This window comes from Mustela erminea, chromosome 8 (assembly GCF_009829155.1).
Source record: "Mustela erminea isolate mMusErm1 chromosome 8, mMusErm1.Pri, whole genome shotgun sequence".
In the NCBI taxonomy this organism is placed as follows: domain Eukaryota; kingdom Metazoa; phylum Chordata; class Mammalia; order Carnivora; family Mustelidae; genus Mustela; species Mustela erminea.
In genome coordinates, this window is record NC_045621.1 from 86088077 (window position 1) to 86100952 (window position 12876).

The 12876-nt window shown below is 38.5% G+C and overlaps 1 protein-coding gene across 16 annotated transcripts in view; it reads left to right on the top strand.

The window, feature by feature from the left end:
- Positions 1–12876, top strand: part of GTDC1 (glycosyltransferase like domain containing 1) — a 443212-nt gene that overhangs the window by 94815 nt on the left and 335521 nt on the right. For 14 of the 16 annotated variants that reach the window (XM_032356209.1, XM_032356202.1, XM_032356203.1 and 11 more), the window contains one exon: positions 11174–11237. The exons of the other annotated variants lie outside the window; for them this stretch is intronic. The gene's annotated coding sequence lies outside the window, so the exon portion shown is untranslated. The remainder of the gene's footprint in view (positions 1–11173; positions 11238–12876) is intronic. 16 annotated transcript variants of the gene reach the window in all.

Sequence of the window (12876 nt, forward strand, 5' to 3'; positions counted from 1 at the left end):
AGGAGATACTTTGCAGGGCTTTAGCATGTTGTTACAGTGAATGTCTTCAAGAGGCAGTGCAGTAGGCAGAGCTCTGCAGTCGAGACACCTGTAGAGATCAGCACACCTGCCCTCAAGCAAAAGGCAGTAATTAGTTGCTTATATTCCCTTGCAAACGTCTCTAGTTTTGTTGCACATGAAACACGGAGATCACAGCAACGCTGTCATGAGCTCTGCACTGTTGGAGTTGTTTATGCCCACTCAATTTTTAATGTTCCTATAAGACATTTTGATGGGAACCCTGAGCCTAAAGGGATTTGCATGCTTGATCAAACCTGTGATGATTTAAATATAGAAATAAAGAGAAACCTTTGCATTACGTTGACTGTTAACTTTTAGGACAGCATTAGTGGAAATTAACATGATACTTGAGGCAAAGTTGTTTTTGATCAACCTTCACAACTTTTTTGTTTCTTGACAGCAGGTATAGCTTCAGTAAATCTAAACAAGTTCTTTAATGCTTGTAAATCCAAGTGCATGTGGATATCTGGATGACATGGTCTGAATATTTTAAAAGATAATTTTATACCACCCACTTTTATTGAAATTGAACTACTCTCAAGTCCCAATACTTTAGTCCTATAATATTGTCATGTAGAGTTTGTCTTATTAAAAAATGAGGGGCACTTGGGTGGCTCAGTGGGTTAAACCTCTGCCTTGAGCTCCTCAGGTCATGATCTCAGGGTCCTGGGATTGAGCGCCCCGTCAGGCTTTCTGCTTAGCAGGAAGCCTGCTTTCCCCCCTCTCTCTGCCTGCCTCTCTGCCTACTTGTGATCTCTCTCTGTCAAATAAATAAATTAAGTCTTAAAAAAAAAAGATGACAGCTGATTGAATTTTAGTAAAATACAGTAATGTATAAGAATTGGACATATTGGGGCCAAGGAAATTTATTACAGCGCTAGGAGTTTTTTTCATACCATTGTTTTATTTCCCATTTCTTTATTTTTTTTTAAGTCAATGTGGTGCTCTAAGTCATGACCCCAACCGAGATCTAAAGTTGCATGCTCCATCGACTGAACCAGCCAGGTGCCCCCTACTGTTGTTTTAATTCCAACACTGTATCTGTTCTAGGTAGTATGTGGGTTAAAAGCTGGTGTTTTACCATATATGGGAGAGAGAGAAAAATAAATAAAAATTTAAAAAGCTAGTGTTTTGACACCTGGTAAACTCAGGAATTCAGTTTTTTGATTATGTAAGTTATAATAAGCAACTTCACTAAGATGCATTACAGATTCTTAAATATATTTAGTTTGAAAAATGCTATAATTTCTAATATCAGCAAATTCAGTTCACATGTATTCTGAGCAAAACTAACGGCAGCATCTTATCTTTTCTGCATACCATGATGGATATACATGCTTCTTACATTGGTTCTCAGGCACAAACAGGCATTATGAAATTGTCAGATTACGGGGAACTAAAGAAGGTGCTGGACTATCTCTCTTATTGACAGAGTTGGAAAGTTGAGGTGCTGGTGAATTCAGTCAGGCCATTGTGCCTCACATTTTCCTTCATTAATACATTCATAGAATCTTCCAGTGGATTTCTGATCACAGTGATTCATTAGTTCTTCAGCAAAAAAATGAAGTGAATGATATGAATGTCAAAAGGCTTAACCTCTAAATTTTATATTTGCATGACTTTCTTAGCCATAGTAAGCCTCAATGTGGATGGACCCGGGGGTGCTCCACTTGCAAGCTAATGGTGGGGGTGCTAACGTGAACAGAGTACTCTTATGGGTTGTATGTGGAACATTTGGCTAGCTTATACCTCCTGGACTTTCAGGAATTTCACAGAAGTCATTCCTAAGAAATGGTCTGTCTATAGTAGCCTTTGGAATCCCCAATAACTTCATGTAAATGTCTGTGCATAAAACATTTGGCAGTCTGTTTCCTACATAAATTCTCCATGTGGCCTGTGTTGGTATCCTATTTATCTTTTCATCTTTGGTGTCTAACTAATGTGAGCAGTCAGTGCTGGTTGGATTAGCGAGTGAGTGAAAATACCGTGTTGTGCATACGAATAGCCTATGGAACATACTATCTTTAGGAAAGAGTGAATCATAACAAACACTCTTAGCAAAAGAAAGGACTTTTACTCCTGCCACGCCCCCCCCCCCATTTTTTTCTCTCAGTATAATCCTAGGTCGATTATTCTTTTTTTCTTTTTTCTCTATAATAAGTACCTGTGATTTGACTTTAATTTTACCTTTTTACTATCAGTGCATCCAAAAGATTCTGTGAAAAAAGGCTACATTTTTTACTATGCTAAAGTTAAATTCTTCTTACTTTAAGTTGCAGTCTGGATCCATTTAGCTTAATTAGCTTTGGTTTCTACTGTTTTGTAACCCTTGTTTCTCCCCCTGTGCAGGACAGACTTTTCACCCTGTTTCAGGATAAGCCACACTTCCTTCATTCGGCCCTCATGCCTTGCTCTGAGCTCCAATCTCTTGAACTCCTGAGTTACTTCTGGTTTTGACTAACCAGTTTAGTATGAAGTCATATGCATTCCTATGTTTTGCAAAATGTGTGTCTCCATCTAGTTTGCAACTTCATTACTATGATTTTTAAATTTTAAATATTTTAATTTTTTCATCTCTGGCATATGGCAGAATGCTAAGTACTTTGTGGTCACTCAGTAAAACTGTACACACCAGTTAATCTTAGCTTTACAAAAGGAAAATAAACTCCCAAAGAGAGTGAGAAGGACAGATAGAGACAGAGAGGGTCAAAGGAAGGAAGGAGGGAAGATGGTAGGGAAGAGAGGAAGAAATGAAGGAAGGAAGCAGAGAAAGAAGGAAGAAAGGAAAAAAGCGATGGGGGGAGGGTGGGCATGTTTTGGGAGATGGGGAAGAGCAATGACTTTTGGATTCGAAAAACGAGTTAAATCTGATTCTCCTTACTCACTTTGTAATCTTAGATAAATTTCATAATTTGGGTTTAAATGGTATTATTATCTACCTGGTAAGCTTGTTGTAAGGGTTAAATTATGTAATACCCGTTAAGGGCTTATGAGCACATTCTCTGATACATAATTCATGTTTAGCAAATGTTAACTGACTCTGTTCTTTTGCAAGTGAGGCAAGTAAGGTTTAGAGAGCAGACCAAGGGTCATAGAACCCGTAAATTGGGGAGAGAGGATTGAAACCCACGTTTTTCTTACTCTACAGCAGTATGTTTTCAATTGCTCCTCTGCCTTTTGGCTAAGATCAAGTGTAAAGCAGTGTTTTCAAACATTAGTGTACATCAGAATCCCCTGAAGTCTCCTCAGAATAAGGATTGCTGAGCCCCCTCCTGGGTCACCAGTTCAGTAGGTCTGGGATGGGACCCGAGAATTTGCATTTAAACAAGTTCCCAGGGCCACTAGATCAGGGACCACACTTGGAGAACCAATGCTCTATCGCCCTATTTCTCCACCCTAGCTGGACAGAAGAAATCGCTTAGGGAGCTTCTAAAAAGTACTAATGAAACTAGAATCTCTGATTGTAGAGCCTAAATATCAGCTTTTTTATTTTTTGTTTTATTCTTATTTTGTAAGCCCTCTAGGTGATTCTAATGTGCAGCCGGAATAAGAAACACGACCCTGCCTAAAGCTAGAGTCTGCAGTTTTCCATTAGAACTAGGTACCAAGCAAAGCTCTGGCCTTGAACACCTCCTGGGTGCTCAGTGATGCAGGGCGCCAGTAGTGTGGTGTTTTTGCCCTGTGATGTTTTAAAACAATTGCTTCAACCTAGAATCTTTTATTGTTTTACCTATTCTAATTATTTGTGTGTATTGTTTGCATTTTTCCATTCAGTTTCACTGTCAAATAATGTGGGTTCTGAATGCCTTTGTTAGTCTCTAGGGTAGACTTTATGTTAACATTTGGCGGAAACAACTATTTAGCAGTAGGCGAAGTATAAAGTAGGTAAAGCAATGTATCTAGTTTTTAAAAAGGCAATCATTTTAGCAACTTGTTGGACTTTTAGAATTCTGATTCAAGTTTGTTCTTTTTTCTGAAATGCTGTTGGAGACCTTATGGTTTTATTTTGGGGCTGTTGGTTAGAACAGATAATGATAGTTGTGCACCCAGATGTACGTAAGTAAAAATGCAGTAGATTAATTGGTAAAAAAAGTCATTTCTTCTGTTATACGATTCAGTTGATAAATATATACAAACCAAGGCATGAAATCATTTACTGGATAAGAGTGGGCAAAATACCACATAATTTCATTAACCTTTAAGCAATGAAATTGTAAATCCCTATGCAAATGATTAAGGTTATCATTGCCTATCACCCCCTTTTGATACCTACAGACTGTTAATTCTTCTCTGTCCTGCTGAGTCTTATTAAAACTTCTGACTGATGTACTTTTATTAAAAGGTTTAGAATTTACCAATTTAAAGCACTTGCTTCACACTATCACCTCTAATTTAACTAGGCCATTAAACAGTATTTTGCAAAGTGGAAAAAGTCAATAGCTGTTTCTTTAAAAAAAATAATAAATTGAAATGAATTTAAACTCTGCTTGGAGGTGAGCAACTGCTGTATACTACTAGGTCTTTTGATAGTTGATTTGTTCCTTTAGTATGCAAATTTTAGGTTTACAAAGATCTACTGCTTTTATTTAAGCAATATGCCTGGAGGCTAGATTGGTAAGCTTTAGGGAGATATCTAGTTTGGTGTGAAATAAATAGTTGTTAAAGGATCACATGAATTGGGTCCCAGAAGATAAAGAGTAGAGCTGAGACAGATTGAGAAAAACTGACTGTATTTCATTTCATTTGGCTAAAAATACCACTAAATTAAAAATGAAGACAATGAATGATGGCACCGCAAAGAAAAGTGATGCGAATAAGCCTTTTTTTTTTTTTTGGTAGATTTTTTGAAAAGTTCTGACTGGCAAGAAGTTGAAAGGAAAGGGCTTACTACGTCCCTGACTAAAGGAGTTTACTCATCATTTTGGAAGGCTAGACTCAAGGGCTTTCGAGTTTTGGGAGAGTAGATGCTTGGTCCAGGAGGAAGGAATGGGTTCTTCCGCTGGCCAGTCAGCAGCATCACTTCTGGTCAGTGAGAAAATGACAGAGCATCTTCACATGCAAAAGAAAAGGCCTCTCGGTTGCCATTTTAGGTTGCAGCCTATGAGTAATCTGGTTTGCAAGTTTAAAGCAAATGTTGTCATGGTTTTCTATCTTTGGGGAAGCTTGATGTCACGTCTTTTGCATCTCTGATTTTCAAGTGCATTATAAAGAAAAGGCAAAGTAAAAAATTATAAAATATATTTCTGTGTTGATCACTTTATAATCCTTTTTTCCTTTTTTTTAAGTGCTTCTGTCTGCCTTTTGGGATGTTTTTAAGTACTCGGGCTCTTAGAGATACAATATTTGAACAGCATCATGTAGCAGTTAAAATGTCCTCTCTGTATGCTTGTTAGTTGTGTATACCTGGTGGTGGGTGGTGAGGTGTGGAGGACAGGGGTGGTGAAGAGGAGTGAAGATGGAATGCTAGTCTTCCACTGAGGCTGGAAGTCCCTAAGCCCTTTTATCATCAAGGACTCCCTCCCCCACCATGCAGTATATATGTATGAATTAATAGATTTCCTTACCTTTTCCTGTTCAGCATCATTTTGTTTATTTTTATTTTGGATTTTAAGATTATCTTAAAAACTTTTAAATTGTCATTGTATTCACTGGATTCAAATTCAAAAAGTGACAAGGGCTATGAGATCTCCCTCTTATGCCCTGGTCCCTCAATACTTTCTTTATACACAGCTAATCAGTGTGTGTGTATGTGTGTGTGTTTGTTTCTAGAGACATGTAGACATATAGAATATATTTATTTATTTTTGTTCATGTGTTGATTTATATACTTGTGAACATTGTATTTTGGAAGTTTTTGAAAAAAATGCCAAACTGCCCTTAAAAATATAGGTCATATAGCCTTATTCAGGCATGAATTATTTCTATTAGCTTTTTATAACATTGGAATTAGTTTAAGATCTGCCCCTCACACTCCCCCAACCTGCACTTTGTGAAGCAGAATTGCGTGCGAGTCTCTCGGAGGTTCTATGGGTATGTGTCAAGTTCTGTGTTTGCTCTGTAGCCTCAGCGGGCATGGGGTGTTTCTGAAGTCCTTACTGTTGTCACGTCCACACAGAAATGCTTTCTTGTTCTTGAGGAATTCTCATTTGTACACATATGCTCAGAGCAGATTCCTTTATGTCTTCTTTCCTTATTCCTTCCTTATACTCTCCTCTACTCACTTAGTTTTACTTATAAATTTACATTTTTTGTGAGCTTTTATATTTGTATTCATATTTGGTTTTATTTAATTTAACTTTTTTTTTCCCCTCTGATCTTAGTTGAGTGTGTAAGTTTAAGAGTACTAGGAACCATCTGAGACTTGTCTTCTTTTAAATTTTACTTCTATCGAGTCAGCAAAAGGTACTGATTGAGAGTATGGGATCTCAAGCCAGATTGCTTGGTTTGAGGCCTAGGAACATGACCTTGGGAAACTTACTTAAGTTCTTTCTGCTTTAGGTTTCTTACTTTGTTCAATGGGGTATAACAGTATCATCTACTTTAAGAGATGCAGTGATTAAATAACACTGTTGCTTTGTGCCTTTCAAATGTTAGCTATTTGTATTTTTATGATATAGTTGTGATTATATTTGATTTTTATAGGATATAATTTAGCATTTTTAACATTATAATTTTAAATATATTTGCATATATTTTAAGGAAACTTACAAATCTTCATTCTAGGATGTAGCCTTCTCTTTTATTTATTTATTTTTTAAAGACGTTATTTGACAGAGAGAGACACAAGCAAGAGAGGGAATACAAGCAGGGGGAGTGGGAGAGAGAGAAGTAGGCTTCCCACCCAGCAAGGAAGCCGGATGTGGGGCTTGATCCCAGCACCCTGGGATCATGACCTGAGCCAAAGGCAGACGCTTAAAGACTGAGCCACCCAGATGCCCCTAGCCTTCTCTTTTAAACAGTTAGAATGACTCTATAAGCTATCAAGATAAAATAGTAAGTTCTTTGTGTAAGGGTGATTGAGAATGAAAAAAAAAAAAAACAAAATCAATTCTCTTTCTCTTGTTTGCTAAGAATATTGTGTATTTTTTTGTAGTGTTATTATGTGTGTGTGTGTGTGTGTGTGTGTTTAGAGCACCACTGTTCAATAGAGTTGTAATGCAATAATGTAAAATTTTCTAGTGACCACATTAGACAAATGAAAAGAAATATATTTAATTAATTTTGTTAATATATTTTATTTAAACCTATATATCTAAATTCTTATCATTGCAACATGTAATCAATATAAAATTATTGAGCTATTTTACATTCTTATTTTTGCATTAAATCTTTGAAATCTATTGTGTATTTTCTACTTAACAGCACATTTCATTTAAGACTAGCCACATTTCAAGTGTCCAACATGCACATGTGGCTAGTGGTTACAGTATTAGCATCATTATAGTATATAAACTACTTTTAGTTTGTTCTCTTAGGTTAGGGAGGTTTTTTGATATTTTGCAACAAATGATAAAGCTAGATGCATAGATGCAGGCAAATGGAAGTGTAAGCTTGTAGTGGGAAGAGAGCTATAGGAGAGGTTAGTGAATATATAGATGATAATTGAAATCTTGAAGTCAAGATTTCAAGTCAAGTCAAGACAGAAGAAAACCATAATATCCCTAGGGATAAAGCTCTAGGGAATTCCTAGAAAAGGAACCAGGCTAAAATAGGGAACACACCTCGTAGGCTGGAGGAGAGCTGCAAGTTGGTGGCATCCTGGACACCGATGGAAGGGAGTTTCAAGGAGGCGTGGTGGGCGGGACTGCCAAATACCACCGTCTAGCAGAGAGAGGGGTGAAAATAGGTCATTATTAGCAAACCTTAGCAATGGCTGTTTCAACACAGTGATGGCTAAGTAAGCCAAGTTGTGGTAGTTTGAGCATTGCTTGGAAGTTGAAGTAAAGGCAGTGGGTCTATATTGTTGTTTTATGAATCTTGGCAGGATAGTTGGTAGTATTGAAAGAAGTGTGCTCTTCATAAAGGAGAAGGAGCCAGTGGAGAGAAAAAGATTCAAGGTAGAGGAAAAGGTGAAGAATGATGGAGCAATTTTTAGGAAAGTCATGAATGGATAGGGTTCAGTGCACAGGCAGAGGGATTAGTAATGGAACAGAAGAGGGTGAATTGTGAAAGAGGTGTGAAAGCATTATGAGACAGGCGAATTTGTATATGATAGAGTGGGTTCTAAGTTGTAGGCAACAGCTAGTTTAAGTTGCAGACAGCTAGCTAGTTTAAGCAAAAAGGGATATGTTTACACACTACTTAATTTCCAAAAGTGCCAAGAAACTAACCTTGACTATTAATAAGCTGGGAACAGCATAAGCCAAGGGAAACATCCAGTTACCCTATTTTAGTAGAAAATCTATTGTTACTTTCTACTTGGGAACCTGTGATACCAGGGATCATTCAATTAGGCTATCTAGCTGATTGTCTCAGAAGAACAAAATGCTTTCACTACAATATTTGATCTACTTGGAGGTGGTCACCACCTTGATTTACTTCTGTTTTCTAAGTCTTACATGGATTTTTCTGTTTGTCTGAATCCATGTCCCATAGAAGGCATGATGCAAATGCATCTGGGAAATGGAGTTTTTAGCTTTGGAGGAAGCTAGAGAGGATGCTAGAGGTGGAGTGCAGCTTATGTGGTTCTGGCTCTGATCTTTCATGAATTGGAGTCAAGACTGACCCAGGGCAACAGTCTTCTGAATATTTGAGCAGCCTGGGTGAACCCTCTACAAAATGGCTCGCACATAACCCTGTTAAGTGGATTCTGGCCATTTGGCAAGAGGCCATGAGGACCGCTCCATAGAGCTGTTTGTCCTCCTGATGTGGCAGCTGACTTCACCCAGAGTGAGTGATCCAAAAGAGCAAGGAGCTAGCTGTAGTATCTTTTAGGACCTAAACTCAGAAGTCAGAAACTCTCACTTCCAGGGCATTCTGATTTTTGTGTCCAACCCTCATGCGTAAGAAGGAGCTACCAACGTCATGAATTTCCTAAGATGAGGATTTGGGGGAGCTCTTGGAGGTTGGCTCCCATGCCTCCCCACATTCCCATTAACAGCAGAAATTGATCAAAGTTATCTGTAGAAGGGAAAAACAACTTTAAAAAAATAGAATGAAACTTGCCAAGAATTCAGATAGAATGTGTCTGGGTTACATCTTAAGGTTACAAAGTGCATGGGATCTGCCAGTTTTTTAAAAGATTCAGAAATGCTGTTCAGTTACTTGTTCTCAGGCTTTCTTTTCTCAAGGCAGAGAGTATATCATAAAATCATAACTCAGCTAGGTGTATGTATTTTGATGTTTGGAGATAATGAGGTTGTGATACTTTGTCTTCCAGAATAGCTCTCTTGTCCTCGTCTCTGAAATGAAGAGGTTTGACTAGCTGTCCCTATGGTCCTTTCTCAGTCTCCATTCCTTAAGACCCTGACTGACTTCGAGAATTGGAGCGGACATCTCTGTGACATACTAGATAGATGAAGGGCATTCATTCTACCATGCCTCGGTCACATCATCTGACTTCTTTCATATCATGGATTGAAATGATATTGCTGTTTATGCCTCCCTGCATCCTCCCCCCCACCCCCCCCGAATTAAACTCCAGCCAGGCAACTTTTGTCTTTGTTCACCACTGAATTCCCAAAAAACCAGGGCAATGCCTGGTAGATGCTGAGGGGATGAATGTCTAAAGAAATTATTTTTCAAGAAAATATACCACAAGATCATTATTTATAACAGGCCATTTTAAAAATTTAAATTTGATTTCTCCTTTTGCTTGGCTTATGTCTTCTCAGCCTTTCCCTTATCTTTTTTATCATTTTTTTCTGTTATTTTTTGGTGATACTCCTGCTCAGGGTTCTTTCTATGGCTGCGAATGTTTTTGTCTTATTCACAGTTGGTGCCTGCAAGGTTCTCCATCTTGATTTCTTTCTGATAGAGGCTATTTGGGCTCTGGGACCACTGTTTAGGGAAACTCTTTTAAGAGATGCATTTGGGGGGCACCTGGGTGGCTCAGTGGGTTAAAGCCTCTGCCTTCGGCTCAGGTCATGATCCCAGGGTTCTGGGATCGAGCCCCGCATCGGGCTCTCTGCTCAGCGGGGAACCTGCTTCCTCCTCTCTCTCTGCCTGCCTCTATGCCTACTTGTAATCTCTGCCTATCAAATAAATAAATAAAAAATCTAAAAAAAAAAAAAAAAAGAGATGCATTTGGTAATCCCGTGATTTTGTGTTATATATTCTGTCTGGGAGCCACATTTCCTATTGCTTTGCCAGCTCCTCCTTTTGCTTGTCATGTAGGATCCTTTTTGGGTGAGTTACTATGTTAGTCTTGACCCTGTCAGTATTGATATACCTAAGGATTCTGACTTTAATATATATAGAACAGGAAAGTCACAATATCCACCCTTGGGTATAAGGTAAGAACTTGTTCTCTTCATTCTGCATGGCTTGCAGAGAAGTTAAGTAACAGTTTAAACCTGATCTGATGCTGTTAGAGAAAGTAGTGTTAAGGTACGTTAAGGTATGTACCCCAGATACGGAAGTGTCTCTGTACCTCCATTGTTTCCCTGGAGTGAAAACCCCAGACCTGGACTGATTATCCATATGCATTCCAACATGTCTCTGAGATCTTAGATTGTCCTCAGCAGAGGTTCTTGACAGTTTTTTGGATTATGGAACTTTTTGGCAAGTCTGACAAACTATTGATCTTTTCTCCAGAGAGACATCCATTTACATAAACCCACAAATTTTACATATATCATTCAGAAGTACATAGACTCCACGTACCAAGGATAAGGACCTCTAATCTGAATTCTTCTTATTGTTTTTGAGTTAGAATTGATTTGGGAAGCCTTGGAAAGATTGGGGATGGGGGAAAGCTCTTACCAGTTAAGACTCCAAACATCTCTCTCCTTGGAGGTTCTTCTTTCATCTTCTTTCATCATGGGAATCGGATTCTCATCCAAGAATCAGACTATTGGGTCGTTCAGGTAAACTCTTACCCAGGTCAGGATTCAGAATTCCGCCTGGGCTTATTTTCAAAACAACATCTTAATTATGTCGTTTGATCTCACAGGTATCTCTGCATTAGCCTGATTGGATATATGTAAGGAGAAAAATTAGTACCTCTGGATCATCAGGTAAGCAAATGGGACTTTGTTTTAATTTCTCCATTGATTCAGTCCTCTGTCAGTATGTGGCCATTTCCTATCATCTGTTCTTTCTTTACTACAGTGTGGGTCAGTGAGATGATAAATATTTCTAGAGAAGGAAGCAGCCATTCCTGAGTTTTACAAGATTACTTCATCTGCTGCTTGAAGTCAGTTTTCTTTATTTTAATTTTATCTCATTATTATTTCATACATTCACACTTCTATACCAGATAAAAATTCCCTGCTCTTCTTTTTATGTATATACTTTGGAGAGTTGTGGACAGCTCTCATATTGTTCCTTGGTTGTCAGCCAAGTTATACACATTTAACTCCTTTAATCTTTCTTTGTAATTCAGTCAGCTTGGCTGCTTTTTCTAGATTTTCCCCTATTTCATCTGCATCATTAAAAAACAGAGAAAACACGTTATCGCCTGGCTTCTTCTACACCTTTCATTCTTTTTATTTCCTGATTTTGCATCAGATTCCTTGTTGAACTAAAGCCAGCCAGGCATCATTCTTTGCACCACTTTGGCACGACATGAATGCCTTTTCTATAACTATCAGTGTCCCATGCAGTTATAGCATCATTGGTATATCCCAGATGGAAGAAAGGAAATGGGAAAGGGGAACAGTGAGGAGCAAAATAATGCGTTTTTTGATTCTGTGGCAGACCGGCCCTTGCCATCCATAGCAAATCATTGTACCTGCAACCTTGATCACAGGCTTTGTCCTCCTACAGGGTTGTGCGCGATACTAATTTGAATAACGAGAAGCACGGACTGTGTACTGTTGGAGGTTTGGCCACCGTTCTCACCCGCTTTCTTTTCCACACTCTCCCCCTCCCACCGCCTTCCCCAACAGTGATCATGACTCGCTATCAGAATCTGTGGCCATGCACAAAACTGGGCGGGGGATCATTTTGTTGGAAATTAGATAGGCTCAGGTGGTTATGCTCCACGCCTGTGTGTGTAACATCTGAGGCAAGTGCTTTAGTTCTTGCTATTTCTGTAACAGTCGTTGGTCTTCTTTTAACAGCTGATTCAGTGGAGATGGGCAGGAGGAAGGGACTAGTGGACCTTTGGTGCTATTCATCAATGCTGTACTAGTTTCACAACTCTTTTCCTGTCCTGATGGGCAGGGAGAAGCATACTGCTTCTAGATGATGCTGAGCTTAGTGTAAAATATGCCAGCATGGGATCTGGGCTTGTCACAGTTCATTTTTTCTTTTCATTTGGTTTGTAGGAAATGGACTTCTACCTCTACTTATCTTGTGCATTAGAGAGAAAAGGGTCATACCTCTAGGAGCTAATGGCTTATTGGTGTTTTTAGTCACCAGATTCAGGTGGTATATTTAGTTGAAGCTTCCAACAGCTCACACTTGGCTTTCTCATTTGTGTTAGCTTTTCTTCTAGTACAGAATTGAATAGGATAGAAGAGACGGTTTTCCTGTTTGTGTCTGTGGTAACTTTCTAGATGATTTGTGGTTTAATCCTTTAAACATTTTTGATCATTTATCACCTCTTTCCCTGTAAAGGCGTAAAATATTCCGATTATACTGTTATAAACTTTTAATCAGATAATTTAAATTTGGAGAAATCACGGTCCAAATAACAGCTGACACAGTTGC